This window comes from Engraulis encrasicolus, chromosome 1 (genome assembly GCF_034702125.1).
Source record: "Engraulis encrasicolus isolate BLACKSEA-1 chromosome 1, IST_EnEncr_1.0, whole genome shotgun sequence".
NCBI lineage: Eukaryota > Metazoa > Chordata > Actinopteri > Clupeiformes > Engraulidae > Engraulis > Engraulis encrasicolus.
Window position 1 is genome coordinate 46775730 of NC_085857.1, and position 27967 is coordinate 46803696.

At 43.2% G+C, this 27967-nt stretch overlaps 1 long non-coding RNA gene and 1 pseudogene across 1 annotated transcript; one reads left to right on the forward strand and one right to left on the reverse strand.

Annotated features, from left to right (window-relative positions):
- Positions 1-1518: 1518 nt before the first annotated feature.
- LOC134453437 (NLR family CARD domain-containing protein 3-like) lies at positions 1519-27898 on the forward strand (annotated as a pseudogene).
- Positions 5682-6260, reverse strand: LOC134453495 (uncharacterized). The gene is made up of 2 exons (XR_010035628.1): positions 6155-6260; positions 5682-5914 (listed from the first exon to the last, which is right to left on the reverse strand). It is a non-coding gene; the product is annotated as an uncharacterized LOC134453495 (long non-coding RNA).
- Positions 27899-27967: the final 69 nt, after the last annotated feature.

The window sequence follows — 27967 nt, forward strand, 5'->3', positions numbered from 1 at the left end:
CTATATATATATATATATATATACTGTATATATATATATATATATACTGTATATATATATACACAGTATGTCACGAAAGTGAGTACACCTCTCACAGTTTTGCAGATTTGTGAGTATATCTTTTCATAGGAAAGCATTACAGAAATTTCACTTTGACACAATGATTAGTGACCTTTTAAGACCACCTCCATAGTCATTCGGCCACCATTGCCAGGGGCAAGGTAACAGTTCAGATGTCCAGCTCAAATGTTTCCGTCAATGCCAGTCTATAACAAACACTCTGAATAGGCATTGCAGTACATTCTTTCTTTCTTTCTTTCTTTCTTTCTTTCTTTCTTTCTTTCTTTCTTTCTTTATTAGGTCTTTTATCTTTTATACTGTGCATGATCTAATCTCCCCACAGCACTTTTAGCACTCACTTTTAACTTTTTAAATCTTGAAATTAGAAAAAGGTGTCATGCACTAGGCTATTATTGTTGTTATGATTTATTTTAATCCTTTTACCCTCATGCATTTTCAAAAAATGTCTTTGTGGGTGTACTGTATGTGTGTGTACTATTGCTGCAAAACAATTGAACAAGCTGGGACACATAAAAGCTACTTGAGCTACTTGACTTGACTCTTCTGTTCATCAATAATACAGTAGTGTGTGTCTTCTTGGCCTCCCTCCCTGCACTGTGGTTGGGATCACTCAGATGAAGATTTCAGCCATGCTTAGTTCCATGCTCTAATTCAGATTAGAGGGAGTGCACACGACAAAGAAATCACATACAGTACACATATGCACACGAGAAACTATGTTGGCTGGGAAATGGTTATTTTTTTTATTCCGGAGAGAGGTTTTATAACTTGTGTGTGTGTGTGTGTGTGTGTGTGTGTGTGTGTGTGTGTGTGTGTGTGTGTGTGTGTGTGTGTGTGTGTGTGTGTGTGTGTGTGTGTGTGTGTGTGTGTGTGTGTGTGTCTGTGTCTGTGTTTGATGTGTCTGATGTTTAGTGAATGCATGAGATGGATGGAAGAATATAGGCCTACACCAATTTTAAGTATGATTGAAAGTTTCAAAAATGAATGATTGGACTGAATGAGTGTATAGGCTGTTCTTATGATAATATTGTTTTATTTGTTATTGCTGCTATTGTATTGTTTTAAAAGCCCTTCTAGGGACGAGCATTGGAAATTAGCTTTTGGCTATAAATGCTATGATGCTTGCTGTTTTGGTTGTTATGCAACCTGTTATGTATCTGTCCCTATCAAATAAACTAAACTAAACTAAACTAAAACTGTGTTTGTGTCTGTGTGTCTCTGTGTGTGTAGCCTACGTGAATGCAGGGTGTTCGATGACTTGTAGGCCTATTTGATCTGATGTGCTTCAACAAACAGGAGCAGATGATGAGTTGAGAGAACAAAAACATCTTATGTGATATGAGTTCCCTGTGCAGCTCTAATTGAAATCAGTGACCACCAGGTGGCAGCCGCACTCTATGAAGTGAAGTAACTGGGAGGAGTCGTGTGCTTGGGAATGGAAACCCAAACCACAGACAGTCTGCCCAAACGGACATGGGTGCCGAATATGAAAATAAGCTGTTGTGTGTGGCAGGACGGTGAAGAACAACCTGTGGAAATCACTGTGAGTAGAAAGACTGTGTGTTCCTTTTGTTTTGTTTAGTTAGCCTACTTGGATTTCCGCGGTGACAATAACAAATCTCATTTCCTAACTGATAGCGCTGCGGTCAATTTGAGTTCACTTGAGTTGTGTGCGCGTGTTTCACGGGCCCGACAGTCGTTAAGTAATGTGTGCAGATGTGAAATTACCGCGCACAATTATGATGCCTTAACAATAGGCCTACGCGATTTGTTCTGCACCGTTTAGGTAGTTGCATGACTAGGCTACTCGTCCTGTGGAGACAGTAGGGCTACAGGCGGTCTGAAAACTTGTGTTGATCCATTACGTTTTGTTGTCATGACATTACATAACCTATTTGTTTAGACAGCCTACTTTACCTGTACGGGCGGCCCGCCTCAACATGCTCAGCTCGTCGTGTTTTCCACTTTTATTTCTTCCATTGCAGTCTACAGCGTTCCAATATGTGACCTTGCGTCCTCCACTTGTGCTTAGCCTATGGCCTCGTCCCGCATACTGGCCCCTCCTCCATGGAGAAAACAAACAAGTTTCCCCCGCCAGCCTAGTCAAAAGAATTTTGGGGGACTATTCTTCATTCACCATCCAGTTTGCAATTGAGAAAATGACTTTAGCAAAATGTTTTTGGCAGAGTTTTGGGCCAAATTGTGTCTTGGCCTTTTGGCTGGCTTCGGTTTGAGTCCCCGGGCCAAAAGTGGCCCAAATTTGGCATGCCAAAACCAACCAAACCCAGCCATAACTTGACCAAAGTTCACCCAAAACCTATTTGGGATTTCCACGTACAGCCTTAAAGGCCCCAAAAGGAATTCCAGACCCCACCCTTCAGCCAAAATGCAGCCATAAAGTACCCATAACTGTCCCAGAACTGCCATAAATGAGCCTAAATACTGCCATAATGTACCCATAATTCAGCCATAATGTACCCATAACTCTCCCAGAACAGCCATAAATGACCCTAAATACTGCCATAATGTACCCATAATTGATCCCAAATGTAGCCATAATGGGGCCAAATGTCACTTATTTGTCTTATAAGTTTCCCTGTATACTTCAGATTCAGATTCAGATTCAGATTCAGATTCAAGATTCAAGATTCAAGATAAGTTTATTACGTCTTATGATAGGTTTGAAACCTATAAAGAGTAAAAATTGTTGTGTTTTTCCTGTGTCCTCAAAAAGATTTTAAAAATAAAAATAAAATAAAAAATAAAAAAAGAGGGGGGGGGGTGGAAAAAAAGTGCAAAGAAAGTGCCTTGTTGTCTTCAGCATGAATTCAGTAATCTTATTGCCTGGTGGAAGAAACTACTTTGGAGTCTGGTAGTATGAGATTTCAGGCTTCTGTATCGTTTCCCAGATGGTAACATAGTAAACAGTCCATGGTTGGGGTGACTAGGATCAGCCAAGATTTTCTTTGCCTTCCTGATGCTCCTTCCCTCAAATAGTTCCAGTATGGAGGGTAAGTCACAGCCGCATATATTCTGAGCTGTACGCACAACCCTCTGAAGAGCTCTCCTGTTGGCTTGAGAGCAGTTCCCATACCATGCAGTAATGGTCCCCGTCAGAATGCTCTCAATGGTGCCTCTGTAAAACGACCTCAGGATCTTGGGTCTCATCCCAAATTTTCTCAATCGTCTGAGGTGGTACAGACGTTGCTGGCTTTTTTTAACAATGCTCTGTGTGTGACTGTCCCAGGTGAGGTCCTCTGAGATGGTAACGCCAAGGAATTTAAAGTCTCTCACTCTCTCCACTGTCTCACCGTTGATGTTAATGGTTTCAAACTGGTGTTCTTTCCTCCTGAAGTCAACTATTAATTCTTTTGTCTTGGACACATTCAGAGACAGGTTGTTTCCTCTACACCACTCCATGAGGTTGTTTATTTCTTCCCTGTAGGCTGTTTCATCATTGTTTGAGATTAAACCGATAACAGTGGTATCATCTGCAAACTTGATGATGGTGTTGTTGTTGTGTATAGCCACACAGTCATGCGTATATAGAGAGTAGAGGAGAGGGCTCAGAACGCAACCTTGCGGAGCTCCCGTGCTGATGGTCAAGGAGGATGATGTGATGGAGCCCATTCTCACCACCTGTATCCGTGCTGAGAGGAAGTCTAGTATCCAGCTGCAAAGGCCACTGTGTATTCCTAGACTCCGGAGTTTGTCGTCGAGTATGCTGGGGACAATGGTGTTAAAGGCTGAACTGTAGTCCACAAACAGCATCCTTACATAGGTGTCTTTTTTCTCCAGGTGTGTTAGGGAGGTGTGCAGTGCGCTGGTGATGGCATCATCAGTTGATCTGTTTTGTCTGTAGGCAAACTGGTGACAGTCAAGCGTAGGTGGAATCATTTCGCAGATGATGTTCTTCACAAGCCTTTCAAAACATTTACTCACGATGGGGGTGAGGGCTACAGGTCGCCAATCGTTCAAGCTGGTGATTTGTTTTTTCTTAGGCACTGGAACAATGATAGATGACTTAAAGCTGCTTGGCACCACACACATGGACAGGGAGAAGTTGAAGATGTCTGTAAACACACCAGCCAGTTGCTCTGAACACACTTTGATTACACGGCCTGGAATCCCATCAGGTCCTGCTGCTTTCCGAATGTTGACTTGTTTGAAGGATTTCTGCACATCAGACACTGTGAGCATAAGGCCTGGGTCAGAGAAGTGAGAAAAGGAGGGGGCTCTTACTGGAGGTTTGGTGTTGACCTCAAAACGTGTATAGAACTGGTTCAGCTCGTCTGCAAGTGAGGGATGAGAGACTTGGATGTTGGATTTTTTCCCCTTCAGATCTGAAATCATGTGCAGTCCCTGCCACATATTTCTTGAGTCATTCCCTTCCAGCTGTTCCTCAATCTTATGCCTATATTCTCTTTTTGCAGCTTTGATTGTTTTTCGCAGGTCATATCTGGCTTTTTTCTCCAGCTCTTTGTTTCCAGAGGCAAATGCACTATCCCGGGCTCTTAGAGCGGATTTAACGTCGTTATTTATCCATGGTTTTTGATTTGGATACATTTTGACAGTTTTTGATGGAACAATGTCTTCAACACACTTCTGAATGAATCCAGTGACTGTCTCTGTGTATTCATTTATATCCCCGTTAGATGCTTCACGGAACATGTCCCAATCAGTGCATTCAAAGCAGCCTTGCAGTGCACTATCTGATTCATCAGACCAGCAGCTAACTGTTTTGACAGTGGGTGGGCTCTGTTTTAGTTTCTGCTTGTAAGCTGGAAGGAGCAGGATTGAGGAATGATCCGATTTGCCAAACGGTGCGCGGAGGAGGGGCTTGTACCCATCGCGGAAGGGAGTATAGCAGTGATCTAATATGCTATTTCCACGTGTGTTTACATCTATATACTCTGCAGAGTGTAACGGAGGCTAACTAGCACAGAGTTGGCGTAGAACGTTGGTAAACCTCCCTCCGATAGCCTCATACAGTCTCGTGCCGTTGGGCCGAGAGACTAGTCTCTTGGCCCAGCGGTATCGTACTGTGTCTCCCATTGCCGAACCGTTGTAGTTGACGAGGTCGCGCGTTCGATCCCCGAGGGGGGTGAACAGGTGCAAGATGACCTCCGTCACAGTGGTGCCGTATGACCCGGATGGGAGTGAGGTTTAAGGGGGAGAGTGTAACGGAGGCTAACTAGCACAGAGTTGGCGTAGAACGTTGGTAAACCTCCCTCCGATAGCCTCATACAGTCTCGTGCCGTTGGGCCGAGAGACTAGTCTCTTGGCCCAGTGGTATCGTACTGTGTCTCCCATTCCGAACCGTTGTAGTTGACGAGGTCGCGCGTTCGATCCCCGAGGGGGGTGAACAGGTGCAAGATGACCTCCGTCACAGTGGTACTTAAAGCAGAGTACTTAAAATGTAAGTACCGGTATACAGAGAAACTTATAAGACAAATAAGTGACATTTGGGCCCCATTATGGCTACATTTGGGATCACTAAATATTCCTCTTTTATTGTTGAAAATCGCACATTTAATAAATGCGTGATTTTCAACAATGAAACAATGAAACAATGAAAAAAAAAAACCAAGACAATTAAATACATTTCATTATACTTTATTGCCTCCAAATGCTGTGACTGGTTAGGGTGGGCAAGTGGCTGGATTTGATGGATGGGTATAGCTGCACGGCAGGTGGTGGAGGACTGGGTGACTTGATGGGTGCTTGGATGTCTGGGTACAGGTCTCTTGTTTTCATCTTGGTCCCCTGGCCAGTAAAAGCAGGTACTCTATTGCCACATAGAGGTAGGTAGATCAGATCAGATTCGCGACATCTAGGAAATAATAAAAAGATAAACCAAATTGAATTACTACATGCAAAAGTAACTTTGAAAACAGTGGCATTACATTTTTTTTCTTCTTTTATTTAACCTTTATTTAACCAGGAAAATAAACCCGTTGAGATTAAAAATCTCTTTTAACAAGGGTGTCCTGGCCAAGTGGCGGCACAAATGCACTTGATTAATAGAGTAATAGACGGGAGAGGGGGGAGGGGTGTTATTAAAATTTGGTACCTGTTTTTGAGATCCGATTTGATTGACCCCTCCCACAGGTGACTGCAGTGTCCGTTCGCAGCACAGCATCTGAAAAGAGAATGTAGATGTTATTTCATATTTTATACATTTTAAATGGCATGAGTAGTAGGCTACAGGAGATTGTACAACCATCTACGGAATTGTCAAAAGTAAAAGGGAGAAAAAGAATAGAAAAAAAACCAATACTCAATCAAACAAAACCCTGCCAAAACATATAACTTGCACTTGAGTATATAGTAGCCCACTGATTCTAAGATCAGAGTACTGGTCAAATTGGAGGTTTTTTTTAACCTAGCTTTTAGGTTTTTCAATAACAACAAAGCAGTAGGCTATCTATCTCATTGGGTGTGCCTACTGTAGAATAACTGGTGAAACAGACTAGTCACTATGTTATATCATGTGCCATTGTTAAAGCTTTCTGACAATTAGTAATGCTCCCACTACCCTGGACTTGTCAGTAGGCATATCTGAGGTGTTTTTTCCCCCTTATTCAGTCTTTTCAGAGATCCTGGTCTGGGGGCAGGCGTTTGTTTACATTTCACCATGAATTCACTTCTACTTTTACCTTTGACACCTCTAGTAAGCTACTCTCTGTGTTGAGGTATTACAAATGTTAGAGCAAGATTACATAGGCCTACATGGGCCACATTTCTGTATACGGTTTACCCCCTGTTGTTGATAGCTGAACAATACACACTGCCTTAACAACTGATCATGTTAAATAGCCAGCGCTTGATCACAAACCGACCATTGCATTACCCAATACAGACGTATACTTAAAAGCAGTTACATTAAAAGCAAGGACTTTCACAACGAACGAAGATTAGACCAGAGAGAGAGGTTAATAAATTGTGGAACCAACCTGTAGTGTGCCTGTCAAAAAACAAGTTCCTCCACCGGGTGACTGCCTTCAGCAGCAGCACATCTGAAAAGACAATGTAGAAAAAAGCAGATTCACTCGATTGCTTCAGTAGTAGGCTAGAATTACAGTGAGTCCAACACTTTCCGTGACAGACAGATATTGCTAGATAGTGCTCTGCTTTGATAGGTAGAAGATGCTCCATGCCCGAGTTAGCTAGCTCCCGGCTTTTGCTAGCTGTCGTTGGGTGCCTGGGATTGCTAGTGTTGTTGTTCTTTGATTGAAATTCCCTTGGCATTGATATCTGAAAGTGAATTTCAACCACAGAACAACACTTAATCAACCGTTACTGAGTATGAGGGTAGCAACTAAGATTAAATGTCACAGTTGTGTGTCACAGACGTTTGTGTTTTAGCTCCTGTTAAAAGGGTAATTCGCTATCTAAGTTTCAGCGCATAACACGGAAACCGACGGTCACAGACCTATGAAATCAACATGAAAACCGATAACACAAAATGCCTCATCTCTTAAGTCATCGGCGGTTGTATTTAATATAAAAACGTGTCAACTGCACTTACCTGCATAAACTGAAGTCTGACACACACTGGCGCTGGGGAAACTGAAGTGAGGCAAGCACGAGTTTCTCTTGACAGTTGATTTTGGCAGTCTTTTGGGTTGCCGTAAGCGCACCAATGTAGAACGTTGCTGTCCCGCTCTCCACCCGAGGTTCAGATTAACCTGACACATGCCATAACCTGGCCATAACTCATTCATTCACAGTCCGCGCGTTTTAATGTGTTGTGGGAAGCCATAAACAACCCATATTTTAGCCAAATCTTTGTTTTTTTTGCTTTCCAGAGGAACGCCCCAATTCACTGGCGCCCAGGTCAACCATAACCATGCCAAAATTTTGCCAAAAGCTTATGGCTTGCCAAAAGGAAGCCATAAATTGCAGATATCTGCCAAAACAAAGCCAAAATATCTGCTATCTGCAATTGAGCTTTTGCGAGGTATTGAAATATAGGATAATGCTTGTCATTGATGTCATCATGGCATATTACTTCCTGGTACGAGGCCACAAGCACAAGTGGAGAGAGCAAGGTCACATATTGGAACGCAGACTCTGTCTAGCCTCGCGCTCCATCCTAGTACTTCCGCCAAGAGACTTGGCTCCTCACTACGGCTGCATTCCAATATGCGACCTTGTGTCTCCGCTTGTGCGTGTGGCCTGGCCCGCCTTCTGGCCCCTCCTCCATGGAGAAAACAATAAAGTTTCCCCGCTGTCACAGCCTAGCCAAAACAATTTTTGGGGGACTATTCTTCATTCACCATTCAGTTTGCAAATGAGAAAATGACTTAACAATTGAGCTTTTGCGAGACATTGAAATATAATGCTGTTGTCAGTGATGTCATCATGACATATTACTTCCTGGTACGAGGCCACAAGAACAAGTGGAGGACGCAAGTTCGCATATTGGACCGCACCCTACGTCTGGTAGGCCTACCTGTTTTCTGTGGAGCGATGTTGAGCGGCATGATTTGGCCGGTGTTCTGACAAATGGTCCTAGGCTACATTGTAATTTTATCATACGGCAGGATGTTCTGTTAGACATGTCTGTTAAACGGTCCTACTTCGCCAAAGATAGACATGTCAGACATGTTTACAACAACTTATCCTGATTTTCCCGAAAATGTCCTTTCCGCTTCCTGCAATTGCCCAGACCATGAATACAAAATGAAATGGTACTATTATGGGGTGGTCAGGACCAGGCTATAGTCTGTCAGCAGAGGGTTAGGCTACAATGTAGGGACAGGGCACCCAATGTTTTCTTCAGCGTTCCAGGTGTAGGCTGCAGATTTTGGCCAAGATCATGGGTTCCCAAACTCCATGATGACATCCCCCAATCTGTCGTGCTCTTTGAAACAGTCAGTAGGCTAATGCCAGTTGATTGATAGCTGATATTTGTTAAAGCTACGCTCTTTAATTACAATCAATGTTAAAATGCAAATTTTTAGGAAAACAGAAACACAAGGATGTTTATTTGTCGCATGTAGAAATACTATAAAAAGTGTAGGCCTAAGTGCAGTGAAATTTGAGTAGCCTACCCCATACTGATCAAAAAACTTTAATTTATTCAGGAGACCTAGTCAAGGTGGTAGGTGTTTGTTGTCGAGGTGGCCTTAACAATAAAATGCTGGGGGTAACCCATGGCTGAAGAGCATGAAGCAATAGATGCACTATACAAGTATAATAATATATGTGTCTGACACATGTAATGAACTAGGTCTGTCAGTCTAATACTACAAACTCTCCATTTTGCTTTTCAAGTTTGTGTATGTTTTTGTTTTGTTTTCTTACATCCTCTGTAATACTGAATTACTTACTTTGTATGATGCACACACACTGTATTTGACAATTGTCTTATTTTCCTTGTATGTTGAACCATGTTTTGCCATCTTTACACACATTTATGTATGTGTAATGAAAACAATGTTGACATTGTTCTAATTAACATACTGTTATACATGTGTAGTGGTAATGTAATCTTGAGTATGATCTAATGCAGGGCAAGGTCCCCCATATACCAGTAGATTCCAGCCAAGGCCCCCCTGGCATGAGCCGTGCCACACATTTTTTTTCTGTACCCAGTTTCACAACTCAATTAAGTTGGTGCATTCCTAAACCCATTCAAGTACCACAGAAAGCATAATACATAGGCCCTGTATAAACATTGTAAAGAAGAAAATGATTCCACTGGGATTGTTAAGGCTAGCTTATTTTTTGTTTATTTTGCCTACTTAAGTTATTCAATGTATTAAATTATTCATTTTATTCCCCTATATTTTTCCTGCCAACCTGTCGTGCCCCCCCTGTCATCCCCTCGCGGCCCCTCTGGGGTGCCCGGCCGCCACTTTGAAAACAACTGATCGATCTAATGTGATTCCTGTTTTTTTATTTCCAGTGCTGCATGCTGACGGACGATGGTGTCCAGTGTCCAGAGGTGTTTGTGTGATGCCTGAAGAGCTCCATGGATAAGTCTGTCTACTCCAACACAGAACCACCTCCTCCAATGGATCCTCCTGATCCACAGTAAGTTATCACAGAGACTATGGGTAGTACGAGAGAGGAATCTCGCGACTTTTTCCGGGTGGTACTGTCCACTAAGTGGCGCAATCCAGACAGCGCAGAGGAGCGCCAAGGAGCGCAGAGGCTAACTTAGAATGAATGGGGTCCCATGGAGCTCAACCACGATGCTGCCATTGCTTTGGGAGAGAATTGGTATCATCGTTTCATTTCATTGTTCCAAAAGACAGGATAGATTATCCTTTCAAACAGCACTTAGTTTGAATGTTTAAACTCGCTGGATCTTTGTAAAATACATCTTTATTGTCAATATGACGTCACGAGTGGCTTCACACACTGCGTTTGGATTGGTCGGCCGGCTGCATTGCTGTGATCACGACGGCCGTAAAGCAATTTTGTTAGCAAGATGCTAGCGGAGCCTAGGGCTGAGTAGCGGTTCCTGACGGTGCCATTTTCGGTTCTTATTTTATAAACATGGGGATGACGAACATTTAAAAAATCTTAACCGACCCCCGAGCCTCCTTCATTATCCAGTTGAAGTGTCCGGGAATTTATTTTAAATTGAGAACTATGATTTACAATCTAAATCCAACCCTATCCATTTTGTGCTGCACGTCTCTGTCTCCGGTGAAAGATGTTCTCCCAAGCTACGTGAGAAATCAGAATACCGTAGCCTAGAGTTAGGCAGTCTGAATCTCTGCCTAAAAGAACTGGCAGATAGAACAAGAGTCAGCAAGCTAATAGAGGTGACGTGAAATATTTTTCATTAGCTCCAATAGTGATTCTACTCTATCCCATTCGCTCCCCTTCACGGCCCGGAAGGGACACGGCAGGTGCATTGCAATAGCTATCAATTCGCCCTGCCACAATGTAATTGTAAAACAGCTGTAACTTTTCACATTTCACATGGCTTTGTGAATTTACACGGCGGTAGTAGGCCTATAGCCTTGCCAGCAAGACGAAATTCCCAGCTAAAAAAAATTAGTTTGCTAGGTCAAAAGCGTACGTCGGACCATAAATTATCCCCACGGTTAGCCTACCCTGACGAGCCTGCCACACCCCTTCTAGTTATTCTAGTAGCTCAGAGCCGTAGAGGGCTCTGGACCAGCTAAAGGGTCTTGCTTATTGAACTACCTGCCAGTACATTTTATGCCAGATAGGCTACCACCAAGAATTCAACTTCCTTGAAAATATGAGGTCATTCTCGAGCGTAGGCGTGAGTGTGCCTTTTCTTTGCAGGCGCAGCATCAGTTCATATAGTCATACAGTCGATGTTCATGGCAAATGCACAGACAATCGTGCGAATTTACCTGATTACAAACTGAACCAGCATAAAGTTTTGCATCAGCCCCAGACAACTTGAGCGGCAAAACAACAAGGAGAAACTCATATTTCATTTTTCATAAAACATGCCCTGTGTGGGGATTTTGGCCTCGCGCGCGGACTGTTAATGGAAAAGCATAGTCACTGCCGTTCCGTTGACTGTCAGGAATTGGCTTGTTGAAACTTTTCAAATGTGTGGCTTAAAATCAGGGAATATGCCGTTTTTTTTGTAGCTGACAGGTATGCTGTTCTAGCAAACACTGTTTTTTTTAAAAACAATGGAAGCTTACGCACGTAGTGGCACTGGGCGCGCTCTGTTTCGAGTTCTTTGCATGGTCCATAATTATACCAAGCGGAAAAAAATATTCATAGTAGAAATCAAGTCTTCAGTTTCAATAATCCACGTTATAGTCCTGGACCAGCCCTGTAGACCCGTTCGCAATTTTGAGTTGAGGGCGTTTCTCACTGGATTTGAGTTAGTGGGTTCCTAGACATTAAAAATCACGGAGGTGCTCGTCCACTATAGTGCCAGATTTTTCACAATATGGCCGCCAAATATGGCCACAATTGCCTATGACAAATATCTGTCTTTTTTACTTTTAAACTGTTTATACACATGTCATACATCAGTTCTGACCATTTTTGGAGAGGAATTCAATTCTGACAATTACATGAGGATGATGTGTGATTTTGACCTTAAAAGGTCATTGCCAAGGTCAAATTTGCTATTCTGAAGTACGTTAATAGACGTCCATTATAAAAATGAGAGACAAATTATCAATTATGGCATGAGGAGTTATTTGCTGATATTACTATGATTATTTGTATCAGTATAGTCCTTAAAAGGTCAAGGTCAATGTCAAGGTCAATGTCTTTTTCCTATTCTGAAGAACTCAGCCATGTGCTTGTCCATTAGGTCATTATTAAGAATAAGGAACTGCCACTATAAATGTAAATCTAACATTTCTAACATTTAATATTTCTTAACACTTTAGGGACCATCATAGCATAAATAAATGTGATGATAAAGACCTAGGCTTAAATTAAGCCCAAAACACAATAAATTTACTAAGGTGGAACATTGTAACATTGTAGTGATTTAGTTATTTTAACTTGAAAAATCACGTTATCATTATGATCATCATATCTTATGATAATGGTTTCAGCCATTTTAATGGCAGGAGTATGCCAGGTGTGTGCTCCTGCCACCCATGTTGCTTAGGTTCATGCCTTATTTTGGGGTCCTTGGTTCTTGTAAGTATGTTGCAGACTCTATGAACTAGAAATGCCCCTCTCTGAATGTGCCCTCTTATAGCACTACTGATGGGAGGAGGAACATTGATTCCAGCACCACTGCTGTACATTTCTACTCTGTGATCATCAAATATTACAGCTGTTGTGGTTGATCTGGCCCCAGCCCAGACACGCACCAAGTACTTCTCAGCCAATGTTGCATCTTGCTCGGTCAATATTTTGGCCTCTCCAAAGTTAGCCAAGTACTGGACTGGATCAGAAACCATGACTGCATGTTTAGTCCCAACCTCATGCAACCCCCCTACTCATGCATCTTCTCACGGTATATGTTCTTTGATCACAGTCAGTGATGCTCCAAGATGAGAGACTAATTGATGGAGGGGAAGCATTCTCCTCATCTAACCAGTGCCATACTGCTGGTAAATCTCCTGCATACCAAGTTATTGGAAATATTGGCTGTAGTGGAGAAGCAATGCAAATGTATCTGTATCATTTGAGTCTATAACAACTTTTCTGCCCTGCTTCACACGAACAGCACACTCAACATGCACCAGCAACCTGTCCTAAGCCTCATCAACGCAGTTCAAGAGCTCTGGAATCTCTTCACCATCAGCTGACTTTGCTGGTAGCACCTCATCATCAACAACAACAACAGGGCTGACAATGACAGTAGTATTGCCTCTGGTTTGATAATAAATCATGTCTGGAACTAACAATTGGAGATTTCACTTGTTCTCCACAGAGGCCCAGAACTTATCAAGTTGGTGAGGAATGGGTGTTTGTCCGTTCATGCCAATGATGTCAACGGCTGTTGTTGAGTTGGTACGCCCCATGTGTTCTCCTTCCTTCAATGACATCTCAATGTAGGAGTCACAAGATGGATGAGCTCTGGATGTCAGCAGAGGGATATTGCTGAGTTGATGATGGCATTGATGACAGGGCCTAAATTCTGCCAGAGGCATCTGACGGATCTTTGACATGAAGTCTACCCGAACATGGGGGCAATATGTAGACTCAGAGCTTCATTGGGTGAGATTAAGGTGAGGCTCAATTTCACTGACAAGCTTTGACTTGTTAACAACCAACGGAAGGTCACCATCTAACAGGGGTGATGCTGAAAGGACATCATGAGATCTGCTGAATACTCATGCCCCGTTCCTCAGTAATGTCCATTCTCCTATGTGCCTCAGCTATGTCTTTAGATGAGACCAACTTCTGCTCCTTTACAATGATTGCTGGTGTCTTCTATGGTTGATCTTTGTACTGCAGAAGATTCCTTTTTGAAACAGTTCCACTTATCTAATGTTCATGAGAACTATCCTATCCTGCCTGTATAAGCTGAAGACAAGCTTGCAAGCAAGCTTTGGAGACGGTTGCGCAGGCTAGGTGCGACAACCTGGTTGCTGAGCAGATTGTGCAGTGGAGCGGGCGCATTAATGGTCACGGAGTATGGATTCTGCGGATCCACCACAAAGTCTAGCAACAATGACACATTTCAGTTGAATATAAGGCGCGGAGTGGTGCTCAGTGCATGTTGGAGGTGGCATTCAGTCCGCTTCAAAGTGGTGTTGTTGGTGAGAAAGTTGAGGACATCAGTGATCATTCTAATCTGATGGAAATAGCTCAAACTTTGCTGCAACATTAACATTGCGTGTGACTCCTACTACATAGTGTCCTCCATGACCCTTGCATACTCTCTGAATGCTGCTCAACCTTTATGTCACCTCCCACAGCACAGTACTAGCCATGGCGATATTGCACAACTCAGTGACCTACAGAAAAGCAACGGTACAGCTCAGAATGTGTTAACACTAGAACCTTGATTTGTTCAAGATACCATGATCCATAACATAGGTAATTAATGCAGTTACGTACTGCAAAGATTGCAGGACGTTATGGTAGCCACATATTGATTTATTTTCCTTCTCTTTCAGAGACAACAGCATTTTTAATGATGGCCGCCAAATCCAGCCAAACTTTAAAGAATTGGCAGAGCTCTGACTTGTCTTCATTCAAGCTCTCCACTTGCTCAATCAAGGCCTCAAACTCATATTCTGGGCAACTGAAGCCAGTGAAGTGTGCAATGCCTGTACCTGTGCAAGCACTGGATAGTCTGCTTTGTCCTTGTGAGGCCGGAATACATCCCACTGGAGAGACATGCATCAATGCATCATCCAGGCCAGAACCTTGAGGCAATTTTCCCTGATATCTGAGAATAACACGCGTCCAATAGAAAGGGCCAATACAGTGGAAGAGATCCTTGAAGTGCTCTGTCTCATGCAGGTTTCATCACACCAAATTGCCATTGATGCCTGGTTCATCTGTCTGCGAACACTGGAAGTTGGATAGGCAGTGTCTGACAGTCACTCACTCAGAAATGGGTCTTGGTATTATAGGAAGGAAGCCAGCACGCATCATTGGCACAACAGCAAATGAGACAAGTGTGTGTACAGCAGCCTGCATCAAAAGGTCTCCTCCTGACACACCAGAGCTAATCAGGCTGATCAAGCATTCATACTTTCCTGATAAACCTTTTGCAGTTGCAACATGCAGTAATGTTGCTTGCTTGTTTTCAGGATGCAGAAGCATCTCTGGTGGTAGGGCAGGTCGAACCACTGGCTTTGCGTGATCAGGTACCTCTTGGAATGGTAAATTCCTCTGCAGTATATCACCAGCTTGGCTTAATTCTGTGCCCGACACTGGAGACTCTTGAAGGTGTCTGTTCACCGAAGCATCTTGAAACAGTAATAAGGCTGCATAGTGTGAACTCTTGGTACCAGAAAGTGATGATTTGTCAGCATAATCAGAGTTGGATACCTGCCAATGTGTAATCCTCCCTTGTAGAAGTGCTAGGTATGGTTTTCTGTCGGTTTTTCGAGCATTCCATAACATAGCTAGCAAGAAGGCTGGTCAGATCTGATTGTCTGGTAGCTTGAACATGAACCAATCCTGTGAAAAGTGCATCATATGCAATGGTGTTCGCCTTATTCCGCTTTGAATGTTATGCACAAGCGTTTGAAAGAGGCAGTGAAGTTGTGTACTCTTGGGATGTCTGACACACTTCTCCTCTTCTAGTGGGGGCTCCTCTCTGTGTTGACTGTTGCAGTGCATGTAATGTCCTGTCCTCTGACTGTGTGGAAATGTTAGATTTACCTTTATAGTGGCTGTTCCTTATTCTTAATAATGACCTAATTGGCAAGCACAGGGCCGAGTTCTTCAGAATAGGGAAAAGACCTGGAACATGACCTTGACCTTGACCTTTTAAGAACTATACTGACTCTATCCTGACACAAAATAATCATAAATTAATGAAATCAATGAAAGTCTATTGACATTCTTCAGAATTGCAAATTTGACCTTGGCAATGACCTTTTAAGGTCACAATCACACATTCTCCTCATGTAATTGTCAGAAATGATTTCCTCTCCAAAAAATGGTCAGAATTGATGTATGGCATGTGTATAAACAGTTTAAAAGTAAAAAACACACGTTTTTGTCATAGGCGATGGCGGCCATATTTGGCGGCCATATTGTGAAAAATCTGGCACTATGGTGGACGAGCACCTCCGTGATTTTTAATGTCTAGGAACCCACTAACTCAAATCCAGTGAGAAACGCCCTCAACTCAAAATTGCGAACGGGTCTACAGAGCTGGTCCTGGACTATTACAAATCTGCGTTCCGTGGCGCAAATGTATGCCTTCCATAACACACAAAGAAAGTCTCTCGCGGCCAAAAGTGACAGCACCTGATGCTTCTGATGTGAGTTTACGTTTTATTGACATGAAGCTTCATTAAAGTTTAAACAGTGTTGCCGACTTTTACTTTCCTCATACGCCGATGTAACCATCTGCGTGAGAATGATGCAATGCTTCGTTTGCACACATTCTCTTGCTGTTTCTTGGCTCGCAGTGGCTGTGTCGAAGACAGAGTTCTTGAATTCTTTGCCATCTACAAACGCTAGAAATAGGCCACTCTTCTCAGGAAGCCTACACAAATTAAAGATGGGGTGATGGTAGTTTCTCTTCTCTCGTAACAGTGTTATCTACAGATGATTTGACCACCTCTTTAAAAGGGGATTGTAGCCTGCCAGCAGTCTCTGCAAGCCCGAATGTGATCACAATTAATGTTGCCATATTTTTTATGATAAATAAGCGACTGCCGTTCTGACTGCTTTAACGTTCTGGGGTTTTAAATGTGAAATGATAGGCCTAACTGACATGATGAACATGGGAACCGAAACGTGGAACCGACAACCAAGGCACGTTTCGATGCCAAGTAGAACCCTAGCCTTTCATTCGGTTCCTATTAAGGAGCCGAATTTCGGTACCCAGTCCTAGCGGAGCCTGACACATAAAGGAAATCAGAAGGACATAACTCAAAGGTTATTGTACATTTCATTTAAATCCACATTGCTTTCTCAGAACTTACAGTAATATTGTCAAGTTTCAGCCGACAGCGAGCACAATTTTCAGTTATTAGCGCCAACCTTATGAGCTCTGCTGTCTCGTCAGTGCTCCTTAGGTGAACTGCAGGCACGGGTTGGAGGGCGAGATTGAACACTGTATGCAAACCCACTGTGGTTATCAGCATTCATCCAAGGAGCAGAGGTGATGTTACATGGAGAATAAAAGTTTTTCAAATAGCAGGTCACATCTTGCATAAATTGTGTTTTTCATTGCACCAGTTTGTGTTTCGGCATGTGTCTTCTTCAGTGTAGAGGCTACGCACTGAAGAAGGCATGCGTCGAAACACGTTAAAACACAATTCAGGCAAGGTGTGGCCTCCCTTTTGAAAAACTGAGATGAAAATTTTGACCAGCCCTGCAGCCTCACAATTTAAGTATTTAAGAGTGATGCCTGCTTCAAGCTGGTAAACATGACATGGACATGCTCGCAAATGTTAAATTTAGACATTTTCCAGTCCCGACATATTCTTAGTAGTTTTTTTCGAATTATTTTGAATTTCCAGAAATAAACATTTTTAGTTGCAAAATGTATTGTGCTTTGGTCATGCCTCTAGTATTGGTTTATTATTCAGAAAATATTAATGAAAAGATCAAATGTGGCAATAGGCTGCACAGTTTCAATCTTTTTATTTATTTTTTTACCTAGCGGAAAAAGAAGACCTAATAAAATATCTACAATGTATGAAATAGTGAACTGAATACTGATGGCTGCCTGTGTGTGAGCATGTGTGTCTACCTCTGTATTGATGTCTCTCTCTTACTCTCTCTCTCTCTCTCTCTCTCTCTCTCTCTCTCTCTCTCTCTCTCTCTCTCTCTCTCTCTCTCTCTCTCTCTCTCTCTCTCTCTCTCTCTCTCCCCCCCCTCTCTCTCTCTCAAACTCCCTCTCTCGCAAAATCTCTCACACACGCTCTCACACAGACAGACAGACAGACAGACAGACAGACAGACAGACAAACAGACACACACACACACACACACACACACACACACACACACACACACACACACACACACACACACACACACACACACACACACACACACACACTAAAACAAAATTAAATATGCATTTTTTTTTTCAGGAGGACCCAGCATAAGAGGTGTGGTGTGTGTGGGCAGCATCAGAGTTCCCTAGTCCTCGTCACCTGTGGACACAGTTTGTGCAGACAGTGCATCAGCCGCTACTGGGGCCAGTCTGGTCCATCAGCGGATTACAGCTGTCGCCAGTGCAGGAAGAGATGTAGAACTCAACCTGCTATCAACCCTGAGACGCACCCACCTTCACCCAAAAAGACCAAATTAAAAGGTGATTCACAATAGCTTGTATAGGACGTTGGATTTAGATTTTGTTCAGCAACAATATTTTAGTCAAATGATTGAAAATACTTTCTTCTCATATCTTCCTGACAGACAACCATTGCATGATTGACATACTGACGAGGCATAAGGCCAATATGAAGACAAGATTTGAGAAGATGTGTGAAGGCATCATAATGCCAGGATCACAAACACTCCTGAGAAAGATAGACGCAGATCCCTTTATCACAAAGGGAGAGAGTGAAGAGGTTAATAACGAACATGAAGTTTGGCAAGTAGAAGCTGCATCCAGACCACAAACTACAGAGGCCACAACCATCAGTTGCGATGACATCTTCAAACCCTTAGAACAGGAGGGACACATAAGAACTGTCATGACCAAAGGGATTGCTGGCATTGGAAAAACCATCTCAGTACAGAAGTTCATCCTTGACTGGACAGAGGAGAAAGCTAATCAGGATGTTGACTTCATGTTTGTACTTCCATTCCGTGAGCTGAATCTGGTCAAATACGATCAGTACAGTCTTCACAGACTCCTGCTTGACTTCCACCCTGAGCTTAGTGCTTTAGAGGATGCAGACTACAGAGATTGTAATATTGTGTTCATCTTTGATGGTCTGGATGAGAGTCGGCTTCCACTGAATTTCCAAGAGAATCAAAAGTTGGATGATGTGAACCTAACCGCCTCAGTGGATGAACTTATGACAAGCCTCATTCAGGGAGCCCTGCTTCCCTCTGCATTCATCTGGATAACATCCAGACCAGCAGCAGCCAATCACATCCCTTCCCAGTGTGTTGACCTAGTGACGGAACTGCAAGGGTTCAATAATCTACAGAAGGAAGAGTATTTCAGGAAGAGGACCAGCGACCACAGTCTAGCCAACAGAATTATCGCCCATATCAAGACAACCAGGAGCCTCGACATCATGTGCTACTTGCCGGCCTTCTGCTGGATTGCTGCCACAGTACTTCAGGTGATACTGGAACAGGAGGGTGACAAAGAAGCTCCCAAGACTCTGACTGAGATGTTTGCACATTTCCTGCGTATCCAGACCACAAGGAAGAATCTGACAAAGCAAGACGACAGTCAGACAGTTGGCCTTCTGAAATCAGATAAGGATGTCATATTGAAGCTGGCAGATCTGGCATTCACACATCTGGAGAATGGCAACTACGTGTTCAATGTGGAAGACCTGAGACAGTGTGGCATCGATGTCAGTGAAGCATCAGTGTACCCTGGCATGTGTACTGAAATCTTCAAGGAAGAATGTGTGTTAAATCACAAGAAGGTCTACTGCTTTGTCCATCTGAGCATCCAGGAATTCCTTGCCGCACTGCATGTGTTCTCCTCTTATCTGAACAAGAATGTGACGGTCGTGGGACATTTTCTGAAAAAGAAAGCCAAGGTGACAGGAAGTGCTGATGTGCCTCTTGATGAGCTGTTGAAGGGTGCAGTGAACAAAGCTTTGGAAAGCAAGAACGGACATCTTGATTTGTTTGTTCGCTTTCTTCATGGAATTTCGCTTCAGTCAAATCAGAGGCTCTTGCTTGACCTCCTGCCACACACCCAGAGCAGCCCAAAAACTGTGAAAAAAACAGTCAAGAACCTGAAGGCGATGCAGAGACCCAATATCTCCCCGGAGAGGTGGCTCAATCTCTTCCACTGCCTGATGGAGATACAAGACTCTTCCTCTAACGATGAAATACAGTCCATCAAGGTAAATGGTTCAATGAGTGAATTTCTTTCACTGACTCACTGCTCTGCCATGGCTCACATGCTTCTGGTGTCTGATGAGGTGCTGGATGAGCTTGATCTGAGGAAATACAGGACCTCTCCAGAAGGTCGCCGGAGACTCGTTACAGCAGTCAGATGCTGCAGAAATGCGATGTGAGTTGAAGTACCAGGAGTGTAGAAAACAATTACTAATGTTTTAAACTGTAATGTAGTAACTGTGTCAATCCACCATTTTTCCGACTATGGCTGTAGTTAAAAAGGGTGCTTTTACACACCTCTGTAAGTGGACATGTGTCTAGAATATTATGTGTGAGGTTTTCATTCAAATGTAAAAAAGATCCTGTACACTCTCCATTCCACCAGTAAGCTTTAATACAACTTGTCTGTCATACGACCTTCATGTAAAAGAAGGCTTTTTTCAAGATAGAAATGTGTACATAATGTGATGTTTAGAGGATGAAACCATATAGAGGATTAATAAAAGTACTTTGGAAAACAGCTGTGGAGTCAAAATGCAGTATAAAAAACGACCAGTGTAATTTCATCTCTTAAGCTATTAATATTTACAAAATATTGAGTGGAATTTGTTCATTTCAAATCTTTAAGAGTTATGTTGTCAGTTGTGTTTTACTGTGTAGACCACACTACTCCAATGCTGGGACAAACAAGAGTTTGATTTTTAAATCTCAGCCCGTTTTTGTTCTTTTGTTGTGATTTCCAAAGGGAATGGAAATAATACTGTTTCTGTTTTTGTCATGTGATTAAAATGTTGAATCCATAGACTTGTTGGCTGTGGATTAACCGAGAAGTCTTGTGAGACTATCGACTCAGCCTTGCAGTGTGCAAACTCCACTCTACGACAGTTGGACCTGAGTTTCAATGACCTGCAGAAATCAGAAGAGAAGCTGCTGTCTGCTCTTCAGAGTCCACGCTGCAAACTGGAGATATTACGGTATGTCAATTAATAAAAAGACAGAGCAAGTTGGTAAATGCCACACTGTTTTTGAAAAGAATGCCCTGCTACTAAATACATGTAATAAGAAAACAGACATCGACATGATGATGATTCCATCCATTGATTCCATCCAAGGAATGGATGATGAAATCCAGTCCATAAAGGCAAGGGCCAACAGACCAGTTTGCAATAACGTCTCATTCACATACAGCCATGGTGTTTTCATCATGAATGGATTCAATTTCAACATGCTGGAGATCAGAGTGTTATATCTAGCTATAGCCAGGAATGTTCTATATAACTGGATCAGCAAGTTATCTTATTTGTGTATACAGTTGTAGATCCATCTGAATGCAAACATAGACTATTTGGAAATAAAATGTAAAACTTGTCACAACCTGGCTCAAAGCCAGAACACAGAGGAGACCAATGAGGGGGTAAAATACATTTTATTTTTGAAACCCCAACTCAAACCCAAACAGCAGGGACTGAAAGAAAGAGTAGGACTGCCTAACCCAAACCTGTAACCCACTGCATCATGGGCCTCTTGCCAGTTCTCCCAGGCAGCCAGACATACCCATAGACAGAGAGGGTGAATGCACTGGTGTAGAATGCGTGGTAGTGGTTTGGCCCCACCAGCCCAGGTGTGATCCAATCAGCTAGCACCTGAAAAGAGACAACTTGGTGAAGAGCCATTCATAAGACATCTATTATATAGATATCTATTCATAAGACAGACATGGTTCAAATGCTCACAGCTGTCAAAAAAGTGCTGACAGGTTTTTTTGTAGACCTCTTCCTTCCAAATTTGTTCATTACAATCTAACAGAGAAGGCCTTCACGGTTGTTGGCACTTTATTACTCTTATGTTGTACATTAGCAGTCCTGTCATTTCACAACACAGTATATTTGTTCTTACCCCTCCTTCTGTGCAGACTTGCTCATTGCCATCTCACAGAGAACGCCTGCAAGGTTGCAGCTTTTGCGTTGAGGACCGTGGTCCCCCTGCTGGAGTTGGACCTGAGTGACAGTGACCTGAAGGATTCTGGAGTGCAGCTTCTGTCTGTAGGACTGAGTACACACCTGTGCAAACTAAGGACACTAAGGTTAGTGTTTACTGTGTTGTTCCTTACGTGTGTACCAGGGCTTGACGTTCACCGGCACTAGCCGTTTAGTCTTTCTGCTAGTCAGTTGTTTTCAGTTCTGAAATAATGTGCTAGTGTTGTGCTTACATCATGTATTTACTTTTACTTTTGACAACTCTGATTGCTAAATTAGATAGCAGTGACACTATCTTGAAAAGTACCCATGGTTTGGCTTTTTGAACAAATACAGAACTGAACGGTTCACTGGGAATATGATGTCTGAATCACACCAGTAGAATCCAATAATTTTCATCCTTATTTATTTATTTATTTATTTATTTTTTTAATTTATAGGAGTGGGCTTGGGCAGAACCCACTCTAATACACACACGCACGCACGCACGCACACACACACACACACACACACACACACACACACACACACACACACACACACACACACACACACACACACACACACACACACACACACACACACGTAGATGGTTAAAAATCACATATCATAATCGGAAAACTTGAATTCCTGTTTCCTGGCCTCTGCCCTCAAGACAAACCCTTTTTACCTTGAAGAGCTGGATTTGAGCTACAACCACCCTGGAGACTCGGGTGTCAGAGAGCTCACAGAGAGACTGAATAATCCCAAATGTAATCTAGAGACTCTGAGGTGAGTGCTTGGTGTGTGTTTCCTGGGGATCATTAGTGTAGTAGATCAGTGTTTCTCAACCTTTTTTTTAAGGTCTGTGATTGAGACTTTGGAAAGCCTAGCTTTGTGGGCCTTGTCCCTGTCTTTTTTGTTTTGTCCGTTTTTGCTTCAGTGTTTTGTTTGTCAAGTCTTTTAAATCATATGCCGGTAAGAAAAATAAAAAGAATATTTTTGCACGAGAATTTTCCCTGACTTAACTCATCATTTTGGCTGACTACCCCAACTGCTCGGCGCACTCTATTACATTTGGAAGGCACCCCTTCAGTTCACCCCAGGGTGCCCCGGCACCCCTGTTGAGAAACACTGTAGTAGATAGTCACGAAAGACTCTCCTATTTGTCTATTTGTCAACGGGGGCGCTACCGCTCCCCAGTGTGTGTGTGGGGGGGGATGCGTTGAGAAGGATACAGCTGAGTGGGGGCGGGGCTTAGTTCCCATTGGAGGGCATTAGTCTATTTTATGTTTCAATACTAAGGGGGTCCAGAAAGTCAAAGAATGCGCGCACATCAGTGGCAAAGTGCCATTACATTTTTGGGAGCATTTAACAGTGTTGCGGACCTTTTATTTTATTTTATTTTATTTTCAATACTATGGGGGGCCATTGTCAGGCTTATGATGAGGTCAAGGGGGTGTTGTGAGGCTTATGATGAGGTCAAGTGGGCGTTTCTTCAAAAAAGGTTGAGAATCACTGTACTACACTAATGCTTGAGCTGCCCTAGCCCCAGGCCAGACTCTTGGTGTGTGTGTGTGTGTGTGTGTGTGTGTGTGTGTGTGTGTGTGTGTGTGTGTGTGTGTGTGTGTGTGTGTGTGTGTGTGTACTTTACTTAACTAAAAAAAACAAGGCCGACATGGCGGACAACTGATGCGTCCCTCTATGCCAGTTCCAACTATGCCATTTTTCCCCCCAAACGCCCCCCTGGCCTCCTCCTAGCCTGTCAACGCCCCCCGAGGATGTACTTTTTGTTTATTGGTCATCATGGACACTCCAAATATTGTGGCAGGCAGCAAGGCAGCAAAATGGCGAGACATGGCTTTATTTTTTGCAGTTTAGGGTATAATAAGCTTATCATCATTCTTGGATTCCGAAAAGAACCATAGGCTATGATTTGAAATTTCACATAGCCTAGATGAAGTAGGCTACATTACAAATTACCAGACATTTATTAGGCCTAACAACCTTTAGTATCACGCCATTTCAGCATTATGTGCATGTGGGAAAGAATCTAAACATCGACAAATAATAAATAAATAAAACCGTTTGGGTGAATCATGCGCTTATGGGTTGACCCTTTAGGTGAAACTCAATTACCCAGAATGCTGCACGTGAGCTCTCTACCCGGGTGATTCTGGAAAACAAACATGGCGGCAACTCGCTTACCTTAATAATGTGTTAATCCGACGCTAGATTTCTTAACTGATGAAAATCGAAGGCAGAAATCAACATTGATTGGTCTATTTGTGGCGTATATCACGATCGGCTGAGTTGTGTTGGCCTCACGTTTGTCAGTTAGCCTGTGGCTAGGCTACTTTTCGCCAACGTTAGCATCCGGTTTAGTATAGAAAGGCTATGCTTGCACGCATTCGCTCCGTAGTCTGCCGCCTTGTGGCCACAGGAAGGAACAATTTAAAGAAAGCGTTTCAGACGGACAACAATTGAATGAAAGCGTTTCAGACGGACAACAATTGAATGAAAGCGTTTCAGACGGACGGACGGACAGACAGACCCTGTTATAGAGATGCTGGACGCATCTAAAAACCTAACCCTTTTTTGCATCTGCACTTGTTGTTCTGTATATTTCCTGTGCACATTGTATCTGCTAGAGATGTGTGCTGTGATTATGTCCTTGTTTTTAAGTCGCTTTGGTTATAAAGCGTGATGCAGTGCAGTGAAATGTAGTGAAGTGTAATGTTTCGCCGTAGCTAGGGGAGGTTCATATAGTATGCTGTTTTTTGAGACTATGTATGGATGTGGGTGTAGAGTATCTCTGTTGATCCCCGGATGGGGGAAATGAAGGATGCAGCTACTATTCATTCATCAGTATTTACCCTATATGTATTCACCCTTCCAAATGCAACCAAGAGACAAGACACAACACATCTGCTTGCATTACTGTAGTAGCTTCTCTCGTAGCGCAATAGTTTGAATAAGTCCGCAGGTGAGATTCGAACCCTGGTCTCTGGCACAGCAGTGCAAGTCCTTAACCCAAAACACCACAATACTTGTATGGGTGGAGGTGTCTGTGTGCCACGCCGCGGAGAGCTTTGGCCAAGCCCAGGACAAAGTCACCTGAAGGACCCCTTAATCCAATACAATACTGAGATTCCAAATCTGGTCCCCCTCCCCGTTTTCCTGGGCCCAGGACAACAGACCCCTTTGTCGCCGCCCTATCGGCTTCCCTGTGTGTGTACTGCAAATCAATTTTGTAAAGCTGAGAATAAAATGAGGGGAATTTATTCAATTCATCCAACTGTCTTAATTTGCATGTGTGTGTGCGTGTGTGTGTGTGTACGCACATGCGTTCGTGTGTGCGTGTGGGTGGAGACTGGCTATTGCTTCATGTTATTCCTCCACTTCTTCCTCTCGTTTCTCTCTCCTTTCCTCTCCGTCCCTCATCAGGAATACTTGCTTGGCCCTGCAGTTCTTCATGTCTACTGTGTTTTTCTTCTCTCATCCTTCCTCAGGTATGACCATGGTGGCGAGTGCAGACTGAAACCTGGACTCAGGAAATGTGAGTGACATAATTGTTTATGTACAGTATGTAGGCCTATGTATGCATCGTAACTCAAACATGCACTCTTGCACACACATACGCACACACACAGGAAAAACTCACATACAATAACAACCCCTTTTTGGGTGTGTGCATGCGCGCACATACATTTGATTTCTTTTATTTGGACAGGCGTGCAGTACAAGACCCAAACCTTGTGGAAGAGGTCAAATTATAGGTTGACAGATTTTAAAGACTACATACTTATACCAGTACCTGTAGTATTGTAGCATTAAGCCTAAATATTAAACAAAACATCTCCGTCTCCATATGTCCAAACTACCACTAACAGCTGAAACAGACACACACACAGACAAACACACACACAGACACGCACACCCACACACCCACACTCTCTCGGCCCGTACCCACACAGAGTAATTCCGCTCCGCTCTCATTGACTTTGAATGGGGGCGATATTCCGCTTGACAGCGCGGAGGGGAAGCGATATCGCAGCGGGACGCGGTTTGATATAGACGAGATCTCTATATCATGCAAATTTGATGGTCCAATAACCAATCAGATGGGCGTATGGGTAGCAAGGGCGGGAGTTACAAAAAAAAATTGAAAAACATGGCGGCGATTTCTGTGATTTCCAACATCACGTTTTTGCTTAATATAAAGACCCTAAATGCTTATAAATGTCACGACTACCACGGATTGATGTAAAAATGCGCCACAAACTTGTAACACAACACAAATAGGTTATCCCACATTTGTCATTTGATCACTCGATGTTTTGAGCTAACCCGGTAAGCTAACGTTAGCATTTTACCAGAACCAGGCAGCTACAAGCTGATATTAGACTACTTCTGTACTTCTATAATGATATAACGGGGCTTAAATGTTATCTAGGACCAAAACACAATCAAATTTAAGCCATGTACACACTGTGTTGTGATATTGGGTGAGTAATGTGTGCAAACGACCTTTCGCCGTTTGTTATCTCGCTCGGTCTACCCGGTGTCAGCTGCGAGACACATGCCGCGCCGCGAGGCTCGAAAGTCGGGTGAGCAGCGTAGTTAGCCCCGGGGAGAATCTACTGGGAGTATCCGTGACCACACCCCCAGCGCGATATTGCGCGTCGCGGATCCCGCCTGCCAATTTCCCCAGTCGGTACTAGGCGTCTGTGTATTCTGTTGTCTCTTCTCTCCTCTTCCCTCATGTACAGATGCCTGTGACCTCACACTGGACCCAAACACAGCCACCACAGGACTCGCTCTCTCTGAGGGGGACAGAAAAGTGACACGTGTGAGTGAGGAGCAGCCGTATCCGGAGCACCCGGACAGATTTGACCCCAGTCATCCTCAGGTGCTGTGTAAAGAGGGCCTGTCTGGACGCTGCTACTGGGAGGCCGAGTGGAGTGGTAGTGGAGCTTATGTAGCGATGTCGTATGGAAGCATCCAGAGGCAAGGAGGAGGGTACGAGAGCTGGCTTGGACGGAATGACAAGTCCTGGAGTCTGAGCTGTGAGAGTGTCAGTGAATCTGCCTATCACAATAATTACAGGTTTGCCATACCCGCCATCCCCACTAACTGCAGAAGAGTAGGAGTGTACCTGGACTGGCCAGCAGGCACTCTGTCCTTCTACAGCGTCTCCTCTGACACACTCACCCACCTGCACACGTTCCATTCCACCTTCACCGAGCCCCTCTATCCTGGCGTTGTCATTTGGTCTCCTGGCTCCTCAGTGTCCCTGTGCCAGATCACATGAGCTCCTAGACAGTGGCAGTCCAACACCTGCCACCTGCGTTGAAAATGTCAGTTTTTCAGAAAATCTTGACATTAGTAATGCATGAAATATTCCTATTCATATGTTCAAAAGCCCTTTTCTCAAAATGTTTTTTTTCCACACACGCCAAGCTCAAAATACATTTGTACAAAAAAAAATAACAGATAATACTCTTTGTAAAGAGTATTTGTAAAAAGTTACCCAAATGATAACTTTTCTAAAGGATTTTAGGATTAAGTATTTAGAAGTTAAGTCCCATAGCCTTGCTTGGAATTACATTATAAATGAATGCGGGTGACTTTTGACCCATGTTGTGCGTTAGTGTGGTTCCAATAACTTGCACATTTACCAGTTCAAATGTTATTGAAAGAGGACAAATTTTATTATAACTTCTTTTTTACATTAAAAGTCACCATCAATGACGGTTCCCAATTACGTCTTAGGCAGCCAGTGTCAATATTTCATGCACAATTTCAGTCTGAGCACT